A 12,370-nucleotide genomic window follows, 5' to 3' on the forward strand; every position below is an offset into this window, starting at 1 on the left:
ATCATCAGAGCTGTGATGGAGAAACAGGTTTACCTTTTAGTTAACATGAATGAGTTGAAGGGAAGTTATGAACTGTTTCTGAGAGACAAATAACACCAGGATCCTTTTCTAAGTAGCTGACAGCTGGTAACTGTGCAGGGGCGGGTCTAGCAAAGTGTTGCCAGGGGGCCAGGTAGGGCATTAAAAGGGAAAGTGGGGCACAAAGAAATACTTTCTTATTCTCATTTAAAATGTCTCACTTGTAAAAAAATAATTATCTGAGTCTTGCAACAAACAATTGATAAATTGATGCATATATACCATCAGAACAGTGTACATCACTGTCACAACAGTGTTTATTTTTATTCAAAGGCTTTATGATTTTTCCTATAATGGCGGCTGGTCTCTAGTCAAAATGCCCGGGACGATTTTTCTGTCCCAGTCCAGCTCTGTGTGCAGCTCATCTGCAGTCTGGTGTTACCTACATCTTCCTATTCAGAAGGCAGAATTTCCGAGTTCTGAGTACAATCGAAAGCACCTCGACTGCAGTTTTTGTGTTGGATGTAAAAAGCAGGCTAGGATAGAATCAGGCGTGGGATTTCTCTCGTGGAAATGTGCACATTATTTTTTCCTTTCTATTGGTAGGTGGCACAGTGCACTTGTGGCAAGTAAGCAAGCTAGAAGACTGGCAAAGTTATGGAAGCAACACATTAACAAGAGAATTCTGAGTAAAACCAAAGTTACTTTCCCTAGTAACTAGTTACTCTGAAAGTAACGAGTAACTTGAAGTAACTGAGTTACTTTTGATAGAAGTAACTAGTAATGTAACTAAGTTACTAATTTAAAGTAACTTACCCAACACTGGTTAACAGCCTCTCTGATCTATTACTGCACAGCTCAATAGGGAAATTGAGTAGAAAGCCACACTAATGGCCAAATTATCTGTTCAAACTGTAAGAAGACAGAGCTCAGTATTAAGGTAAGCGGCTTAAGCAAAGTTTGCCACTCTGTTTATTTAAAATAACCAGAAATAATTATATGATAGGGTGTTTTTTTCCGTTTTTGTGTGTGCTGCTCCTTCTTGATGATTGCACTGTCCTTGTTAGGTTCACCTCTATTATTAACTGATAATTTCCATATGTTTTTTTGAATTAATCTACATCTTTCATTCCTTTGTGACTTGTCATGTGTCCTGTGTATTCCTAGAATTCAGTTCTCTACCATTTCTTTTCTGGAATTTCTCCTTCTGCTGGTTTCAATCTGTATTATTTGGACCCTTTTGTTATACAGTACTTTGCAAAAGTCTCCGAATTTCTTTAAATTGTGCTAGTAACTAGTAGTGGTGTGATGTGCTGTGTTGAGAAATCCAGGAAGTCTTTTATGTAACGTACAACAAGGATTGCTTCCTTTATAAAAGCGCCCCCAAGCCAGTAGAAGCAAGACAGAATACACTTGTCTGGATAATAGGGAGATAGGTGGAGAAGTGAATTTTCAAAGAGTAAAGATAGTGAAAGTAAATAAGTTTAAATGCCTGAGGTCAGCCATCCAAAACAACACACATTGTACAAGAGAGTAAAGGCATTTTGGAGTGGGTGGAGATTACTGTCAGGGGTAATATGGAAAAGTGGTAGTAACAAAACACAGGAGGCACAGCAGGAGGTAGAAGGGTAGAGGATGTTAAGATTTTCATTGGTACTGAACAAGGATGGATGTGATTAGAAATCAGTATATAACAGGAATAGTAAATATATTGGAGAAAGGATGTTGAATATGAAGCTGCAGACAGGAGGAAAAGAGGAAGACCTCAGAGTAGGTTCGTGGATGTAGTGAAGCAGTACATGCAGATTGTTGGTAAGCTGGCACCACTGATGTGACACCGAATTTCTTCAGGAACTATAACCAGAGGGTGACTCTGGAGGCCAAGGCCACTCAGGTCAAGAGTGGTGTTAGTTTATGGTTACTATGCAGAAATTATCTTCTGTTTAACTTTTGCTATGGTAAAAATATTTACTGTTGTTTGATAGAGCTCTGGGTTTTCCCCAGGAGGCAACCTCTTTAAAGGTTCACCAGCAGTCACATTAAATTAAAATTTCTGTAGCTTAGAAGAATACGAATGAAACAGAGACCAGAGACCTACTTATACAGCCCGAGAGTCACCTTATTTGGGCCCTATCACTATTTAAATGTTTATAATAATAAGAGAGGGGCTAATAATATATTTAGAGAATATTTGTTCATAGTAGTCAAAAACTAACTTTTGATAGTGGATATATTTAAATGTGGAAACATATCATTATCTACAGCCTTATTCTATACATATACATAAAAACATAGATATAGTCCATACATTACTACAAACATACATACATTTAGTGGTCGCCAAGCTTTATCAAAATCGTTGGTTTTTGGACACTGGTTACTTTATAAATCTTTTTTAGTCTAGTCCTTGTGCAGAAGAAAGTTTTTTGTTTGTTTATTGAGTCACTTAACAATGAGCTATGAAACATTCAAAAATGACACCTAACAACAGGTTTTATAAACAGACGGAGGTCAGTAGAGAGACAACAGGGAGTGTCTACAGCCATCAACAAAAACAGTGGAAGATCTGTCATGGATTGGAGGTCCATTTGTTGTTATGTTGGAAACTGAAGCAGTGTCGTTGTAATAATCAATGGAGATATCGAAAGGCAGCCAACATTCAAATGAGAGCTTTACAAATCCTTCGGAAGCCTGGAGAACTACTTCCTGAAGACTACAACTACAAGAAGAAGAATTACAAGAAAGCTATAGTTCAGGCTGTGTTGGAGAAAAAGGGTGGTAATGCCAATGACTGATTTTCAAAATCTGTTTTAACCATGCAAATTAAAGTGTATTAGATGGATTAACCTGATGGATATGGCTGGGCATGTAAGGCAGATCTGCAAATGGGCGACAGGACTGAGCGCGACAAACAAAGTGGCCGCATGATCCCTTTATTAGAAAATTAGGAGACTACTACCCCCCCCCCCCCCCCCCCCAAAAAAAAAAAAAAAAGGCTGCTTAGACTAGTATACAAATTGTCATGGGCCTCGGTGTGCGGCTGGAATTTTCTATCAGAGTCCTGAGCCTACCTGGAATCCACTCCTGGCCAGTTCCTCTCACCTGGAGCTGAACCCATGTTGGTAGCTGGTTTTCATATTTCAAGCTCTCTTTGTGATTTTCCTTGCTGACCATAATTTTTTTGTGCTACAGTTCCTGGATTCACCTTGTCTCAACCCTCTGGCTTACGCTCCTCTCTCAGACTCAGGATACCAAACCACCATTTTGGAAATCACACTGAGCCTCACCTGCCTGCTGTCCTGCCACCACACTCCATCAGGAACCTCCAGATCCCCGAGCCACGTTACCCAGGTCACGCCACTTCACGCCACATCAAGTTCTGTGTTTCGTTGTGTTTTGTCCTTGCCTCTTAGTCTAACCAATAAATATATTGTAAAACCACCTGCTGTCTCTGTTCTGGGTTTCTGCACCTGAGTCCAGTTTTGGTACTGACCACTCTGTCCTGTGACACAAATTCCCTAAATTTAAGGTTTTCCTACTTAATTTTCAGTTTTTGTTCAGTTTCTTGCTTTTTTAACTGACAGTTTCTCTTGAGAGTACGTGCTCTAACAATTGCCCCAAAAGTTCACTCTTGCTTATCTTTACTAAGATAACAAGAGTGAAATGCACTACAAAACAGCATTAACCTATATTAACCTCTCCAGGCTTCTGAAGGATATCTAAAGATCTCGTTTGAATGTTGTCTGCCTTTCAATGTCTCCATTCGTTATAGTCATAAAATTCTACCTTGTAATTAACTTGGGCATCATCTGGGAAGTTTATGTACTGTCTTCTCAATACACAAATGGCCTTGAACACTCTGTGAAAGACTTTACACGCTGTTGGGTCACTAACTCCACATAAATCCCCAGTTTCTTGGTGAAAGGTGCCATCACCAGTGTGTGAATGTGTGTGTGAATGGGTGAATGACTGAATGTAGTGTAAAGCGCTTTGGGGTCCTATGGGCTAGAAAAGCGCTATACAAATGCAGGCCATTTACATGCCGAAAAACACAAGGTTATGAGCACCTGCAGACTTATTGGAACAGGCAGTCCTCTTTGGTTAACAGATGAAAGACTGGGTTCCAAAAGGGAAATGATCCCCCCAGCATTTACTTTATGCATTCAAAAACAGTCTCAAACTGATGTTTTGTAGTGGGTCACTTCTGTCAGCAAGAATTTGTCTAGCAGGTGGTATTCAGTGACCATCACTGAGATACTCCAAGTAATCCATGTGTCCTCTTCAGCAAACAGCACTAATGTAAAGTTAGACCTGCCTGCTGGGAGCTTTTATTTAAACCTCAATTTATGCCTGTATTAGCTCTAATCCTCCTTCAGGAAACAAGTTTGTTAGTTAGGAAAAGGCTTAGTCTAGTACTGTTTTATACTTTGACTGAGGAAACAGAGTTCTGTTAGTCTGCATTTAACGGTTGTTTAAATCTAGGACTAACTTTAATCTCTGTCTGGGAAACTCTCCCTTATTGATTAAATTTATACCCGATTATGTTCTGATCAGTATGAATTATGGTTCTGTGTCTACTACAACATTTAGAATCAGAGAGACTTTATTAATCCCAGAGGGAAATTGAGTTGTCATAGCAGCAAATATACAACAAACATCAAGCACTCATATAAAGTGAGTGTAAAAACAGAGATTTTGATAGATAAATATTAAGATAAATAGATAAACAGATATAGGTATAAATATACATATAAATTTAAGTATGTGCGCAAATAAATGTCGTGGTGTATAAAAGTGACAGGGTGCATTGATGTGTGATTAATTCTGTTCCACATGTGTGAACCTGACCCAAGTGGATGAATTAAAGAGTGTGATAGCAGATTCTTCATATCATGTGTTTGTGTACACACTTGTATTTACATATCGGAAAATATTGGGCATTAAAGAAATAATATTATATTTTAAATATGCCAAAGCACGGTGATCAAGTCAGTTATCTCCTTAGCTGAAATTTGATTTTGAAGTGGTTTACAGAGTCACATGTGGATTTGCTAATATGTTGGTCAGTCTCTTCAGTCATGCACCAAATGTGTAACTGAAACTCACCCTGCCTTTCTACACAACTTATTTCATTCTGATTGGATCTTGTGTCAAGAGCGGGGTCTGCAGCAGTTTGAGTTTATTTTGTAGTTTTGATTCCTTTTGTTATATTGAAATATGTTAAGTTCATGTGGTATTATTGAAGTTTAGTCTAGTTGTGTTATCACCTATGTCTCTGTGTTTGTGAGGCTTTTCCTGTCTTGTGTGTCAGTCTAACATATGTTTCTTGTCTGTTTCATGTTGTCAAGCTTGTGCTATCATGTCTACCGATTTTTCCATTTTTATTCTGATTTTCCTGTGGCATCATGTTCATTTGTGTCAGTTGTGTCTCCCCAGGTGTTTCCACTTCCCTCATTACCCTCTTGCGTATTTAACCAAACAAGGAAGAAGAAAATGATCAGAGATGTAGTCTATCAGAATAAAAACTAACAAAAATGAACAACTGTCAACAACTGGAGCTTTTATTCTTTCAAGGGAGTGAAAACATCAAATACAAGGTTTCATGCAAGTTCCTCGAACGGTGAACATTCCATAACATATTATTTCCATCATTTCCCTCCTGTTTATGCAATCATGCTTTAAAATAAAGCATGACACAACACACATTATAGATAAAAGTATATATGCATATACAGTCATTTAATCAAGGCTAAGTTGTGTCTCTTCTGATTTTCAATGTGCTCGTCCTAAGTGCTTTACACTTCAGCTACTGCCTTTATGCCTTCATAATCTCTGTTCTCCAGCTCATGATAATACTGGTCCATGTGTGGATTTGGTGATAGGTACGTCTTCGCCACAGCAGTCTCTATCAGCCTTTGGGCCTATTTTTATTATGTTTTATCAATCCCACCCTCCTTTGTCTTAAAACTGTCACACAATGACACATTTCCTTCTATTGGCTTCTCAAAAAACAGTGATGAGTCTTTGGGCCGGTCCCCTCAGACACGGGATGCAACAGCACCTGCAACTGCTACAGAGACTAACACAGAACAGATTAGAGTGCTCCATCTCGTCTAATGGATTGTCTGCCCCCTGAGTTTTCAGCTCCTCTGTTAGTGTAGTTAATCCCACCAATGCTCTTGTCATAGATCCATCAGGAGTAGTATTGCTAGGTATGACAGTTCAACAGCTAGATCTGAACATTTTACTTACTCTATTAGCATATCTAATGCCATTCTGTTTTGCCATGTTATCAGAGAGGTTGCTTGCAGCTGTTCTGAAAACCCCTCTACTGTGATTCAAGGATCTTTGATGATTATAATGAGGTAATTTATCCAATCAACATTTTTATTAATAGTCACTGTAAAAGGCATAACAAGATAAGCTATGGCACATGTACCTTTCCACTCCGCAGGTAGTTTAGCGCGCAGCTTCTTATTCCCACACAGCCACCAAATATCTGCTCTGCCAGTGGCATAGTTTAAAAACCAGCATCCCTTATAGAAATTGGCGTCAGAGGTTATGTTTATGGCAGTGTTGCACCACTCTAGCTTACCCAAGTTCCTACCTTCACCGGCCCTTGTGAAGGAAGTCTAGTTTCCAGACTACATGAGTGCATCAGGAGGGACTTGTGGTTTAACTGCAGGAAATAAATAGTGGTGAGTGTGACAAGCAGTGTCATTAGGCAGTGAGGAGTTTGGGAACAGCTGCAGAACATACTTTAGGCTTTTTGGGTTGTTATTTCTATTAAGTCTAAATGGCACATTGCCGAGGTGTGGTCTTGCTGGAACACAGGGCACACAGGCTGAAACCACAGATTGCTGGGCTGTCTAGAACATCCAATCTTGCTATACATTCTTATCAGAGTAACCAGTTTCTATTTCTAATACTTTCTCTGGATCTTGTTTTTATTTTGTTTTACCTGCCTCAGAGTGTGGTTAGTGGTTAGTTAGTAGTCATGTTTTGGTTAGTGTCAGTAATCTGTGTATTTGTTTCTGAAGCTTCAGGGGCGAGATCAATACTGTTGCTACAGAAAAGAAACCGTTAGTTAAGTCTATCACTGAAAAGCATTCAGATTCTCCGGCACACAGGACAGTATTGTTTAGTGGTTGGAGGCCCTACACTGGCTGCCATCTGTGTGATGGGGGTGCTTTCTTTACAGGAAACAAAGGTGTATTGCACAGGGAATCTGGACACTCTCTTTTTAACCCTGCCTTCCTTAAACCTTCAACTATTGGTTTTATACCTTCTCTTATAAGCTTCTTTTTTTAGTGGGTACTGTCTTTGGTGAGGCCAATAAAATGCTTTGGGGTATGGCTTGAATGATTATTTTTACTGGTTCATTTGTATGGCCTAGGGTCCATTCAAATCAGATTGATTCAAATATACAGAAAGCAGCATTCAGGAAACCAAAAACCAAAAACTGGGTCATGTAAAAGCCAACGGTGAGGTAAATATGATGATTTGGTGAATTTGAGTAAATTAAATGAAGTCTGACGCGTGTCTTTCTCCCCAAGTTGTATGACTTAGTCTCAGTGTGTTTTTCTCATACTTCCTGTTTTATTCTGATAGTCACTTGTCCTGTGTGCATCATGTTCAGATTTGCTTCCCTGTCTCAATTAGATCATGTATATATAATGTCTGCATTTCCTCCTGCTCCTCATCGTTATTTTTCTCTAGCTGCGTGTTCCACCTGTTTGTATATCTGGGGCCCTGCCAGTGAAGTTACAGTGGTCCCTCGCTATAACGCGATTCATCTTTCACGGCCTTTGAGCAATTTTACATGCTTTTTGTGTGTGTGTTGTTTTTTTTTACAGTGCATTATATTCTGTGTCGTGATTGGCTGTAGACCATTGTCAATCAATCTCGTGCTACGGTCCTGTACAGTACAGAATGCGTAAAGCTTGTCAACTTTACATAAATCTTTGATCGCTAGCAGTGTGACTCTGAAGTGCTGTACTGTATGTTTGTAAGTTTTCTCCCCAACAAACACAACAATGTTGATGAAACGTTTTTCACAGTCAAAGGCATCTGTGGGTGCCTTTGGTTTCATTCTGTAATACTGGACTTATTTTTCTACCAAGGTTTGAACTTTGAGAGTTTGAGAGAGTCATGCCTGTCTGAGACAAGTGTATAAAGTGTGTAAAGTTGGCTACTTTGCAGATTTAACCTATCGTGGGTTATTTTTTAGAACGTAACTACCACGATAAACGAGCGACCACTGTATTCATATTTACCAGCAAAATAAAGCTGTTTTGAGCTCAGTCCTGTCTCTGAGTCTCCATATTGGGTCCGCAACTCTGCCTGCCATACACAGCATAACCTAACAGGTGATTTAACTTCCCATATTTCTGTCCGTCACTATGCTTTGAAGTCAGGGAAGGAAAAGACAAATTCATTTTCATTAACATCAAGTAATCCACTGATTTGATTTGATTTGATTTGGTATTTGCCTATAAATGGTTTGTTCTAAAAGAAACTGCTAATAGCTCAGGGCCAGAATCAGGATCATTTTATGATTAGTTTGCCAAAATATAATAAAATTTTCTTTTTTTATGCTGGTAACTATGTCCTATAGGAATAAAACTGCTTGCCACAATTTCACATTTCTGAATAAAAATGGCAAACAAAGCATTTACCTTAATTGTCTTCTGCCAGTATAATTTCACTCAACATGTATCTCTTTGAATGAAGCATATTTAACAGGGTAGATTTTACTTGCCTGTTTAATGAAGTGCTGCTGTTCAGCAGCTTTATGACTCCCTTCATATGTCGTGTCCACTGTAGTGTCCACTGTAGTGTCCACTGGTATACTTCAAGGTGGTTCTAGATCCCAAGCTGTTTGCTGAGTAGAGCCAAACCATATCTAGCTCAACCTCATGCACTAGCTCAGTTTCCTTCTGTGGTGGCAGATTTCTTTTCTCATGCATTAATCACATATTTTAATCATATCACTTTAGAATAGCAAGAGCACTCCTGTCACTTAGTTGTATGCATGTGCACTACAAGTGGGCCTTATGCTCCACACACACAGTGAGGCCATTGTAATGGGAGACATAAAACAGATAGTGAGACGCCTTCTACTTATCAGGGATTTAAATCCTTAGGTGATGGCTAAGCAGAAAACAAGGTCATAATTCTCTCTCTGAGGGAGAAGGTTTTAAGGACGGGACTGAAGATATAGAGATGTTTGTTTGAGAGTGTTCTGGAAAGGTATAAAAGAGTCCAGGGCGGTGTCCATCCTCATAAAAATGTTTGGCGTTTGATCTGAACGATTTCTCCACATTGCAATGTGTTAAAAGTAAAAAATAAAGTATACATTATTATTATTATTATTATTATTATTATTATTATTACATTAATACATTACTTGTCAGTTGCAGGTTATTGTTAAAATTTCCACAACACTTCCTCGCCAGAAAGGTGTAGTTCCATGTCTCAAGAGCTAATTTCAGCAGCCAAGGATTGGATCACCAGGGCTACTACCTTTGACTGCCGCCTGACTCACAATTTTGTAAACCAGTTTTACACTGTGTGTATGTCATTAATGCTTTTTATAACAAGATGTTTCTGCTAGGGATAAATATAAATAAACACAAATAATTAACTGAATCGTCAGAAACCTTGAAAGCTTTTTAGAGTGACTAGAGATTTGAGACTTTGAGATTCATCATGTGAAGCTACCTGCTGTGGTGACTCCTTGTGTGTAAGGGGTCAACCAAAAGTAACTTTTTCACTGTGACAGCACAATGATGTATTAGTTAGCACTTCACAGCAAGAAGGTTCTGAATTCAAAAAGTCTTTTTATGTAGACTTGGTTGCATGTTTTCCTTGTGCCTGTATGAATTATTTCCAGGTACTCTGACTTCCTCCTAGGAGCCGAAGGACACACATACTTGAATGTTTCACTCTTTGTCAGGAGTGCCATGCTGGTGACTTGTCCACACGGTGACTGCTATGATAGGCTCCAGCTCACTGACTGAAAGTGCAGATGTTTTGTTATAATGTAGATGACATTTTGTAAGGTATAGAAATTAGGGATGTCCGAGCTTAGTAGATTTGCCAAATAATCATTGCTATTGGCACCAGATGTACTAATACTAATCTAATTGTTTTACATTTTAATTGATACCCAATGTTTTTTTAAATAATTTTGTCCTAACCAGATGGAGCATGGCTGGTGAAAAAACAACTTAAATTCGTTAATCTTGGCCTGATCTTTTTATTGACATTGTTATTGCTAGTTCTTTTAAAGGCTAAAAAAATTTAGCTTTCTCTAAAAGTTGCATGGACTTTCCCTTAGCAACAGGGTGAAGAGTTCAGTCACTCAGGACGGACTCTGAGTAGAGTCAAAAGGAGCCAGTACAGGCAGACACCTCCAGGTTTGGCAAGGTGTCCCAACCAATCATGTCCTATTGTAGTGTAAAGCGCTTTGGGGTCCTTAGGGACTAAGTAAAGCGTTATACAAATACAGGCCATTTACCGTTGGCAGGAGGCCCTGGCACAGACCTGGGACTCACTGGAGAGAATATATCTAGCCTTCATGTTTCCCCAGATAATCTGAAGGAGGTGGCGAGGGCGGTCTGGGCTTCCCTGCTTAGGCTGCTGCCCCAACAACCCGAGTTCTGGTAAGCAGAAGAAAATGGATGGATGATTAATCATTTTGTAATATTAGATTTTGATCTTTTATTGAAGTGGATGTCATGAATTTTCAACCAGCGTGCATCGTTAATATTGCACAGCGCAACGCATCACACTTTTCAGTCGCAGTTTATTTGTTTTTCGGATGTTTATTTCAGGCATTTTTCTTTCACTGTAACACGTAATGTTAATGTTGTTAATGCATGATGCGAAGTGCCGTACAGTTAAATGGCATGATCCATTATTGAAGAATCCGATTAATGGTTTAAAATGCCTTTGTTTAGTGAGCTTTTGACATTAAATGGTTTTTGAATTTAGCTTGTCGGTTAGTCAAATTTATTTTAAAGAAATAAAAGCATGAATAATCATGAAGATGTCCAAAAATCTTTTGTATATATTTTGTATATATTTAGCTTGCATATTCTAGCATGCTAAAAAAAAAAAAAGCAAAAGAAGGCCAAGGGAAAAGAAAAATGTAATTATTGCCTCAACAACAGCATTAGTCCTCAAGTCTTTAACAATTAAAATGTGTTTATTTTTCAGCTTGTACAGTTTTGTAGTTTATGATTAACAGCAGTAGAAGGACACTATATATCACAGAGATCGTCTAAATTATTGGTATATATGTCTTCTTTCACCTATCATAGTGATGTGCAAACGGGTGTAAAACTGCATCACCACAAACATGTGTTTGCTCACTCAGTTGATGATCAGACAGCCAAGACGTGGTTTGTGACACATCATACACAAGAAAAAGTACATTAAAACACAGAATATGATGATGAGTTTATCATGAGGCGAGCTGAAGGAGAAGTACAGCCTGCTGCTAGGGCAAGACAAACATCAATCGCAGAGTCCTTTGGTGTTGCAGGCAGATACTGTTGCAGAATTTTGGAAAGCGACTTATGTCTAGACTTAGGTTTTTGTGTCTATGTTTAAAAGACGAGAATTCACCACATCCTTAGAATTACAGAATCCCATTTGTTCACATTTTAGCGCACCTAAAGTGGATTATATAGACTATCCTGTATCTTTAAACATATATAGCATACTTACAGTAAAACAGCAACAGCAAGGGGTTATATAACAAATAATAAAATGACAACGCCACTTAGGGGAATTTCACCCCCAAGAACTATAAAGTCTTCTTAAAAACCAGAAAAGGTCGCACAGGTTTAGGGATGCACAACTGAGGCAGATTGGGTCCAATATTGATATGTATTTAATTAAGCTTATAAAAATAAAAAAAGAATAAGACAATAGAAGTTGACTGTGGTATAGCTTATTCTATAACAGTGTCCTGGATTACATAAAACCATACACTGAACTGGACTTAGGAAGGCCTGAGAATTGCTGGGAATATGTAGTGGCCACCAGCTGCGTAACGACACCAGGTATCCGTACGGCTCGTGGCCCGCACACCTTGACAGTGCCTACAGGGTCCTCTGGCACTTGGTCAGCAGACTGGTGACACTGATGCAGGGCCTCCAAAACTGGCCCTGGTGCCTGGGACACGGAAGGTGAATTAAACAAAGACCCACCATATGCCCCAAACAGCTCTTGATAAGAGCGGTCACATTCATCCCTAAAATGCCAAGAACAGAGGGCATGGCAGCAGGAGTGTCTCTCAGTACAAGGATCCAACAAGAGGACATTTCCTTTCCACACAGGA

Source organism: Maylandia zebra, linkage group LG7, assembly GCF_041146795.1.
Source record: "Maylandia zebra isolate NMK-2024a linkage group LG7, Mzebra_GT3a, whole genome shotgun sequence".
In the NCBI taxonomy this organism is placed as follows: Eukaryota; Metazoa; Chordata; class Actinopteri; order Cichliformes; family Cichlidae; genus Maylandia; species Maylandia zebra.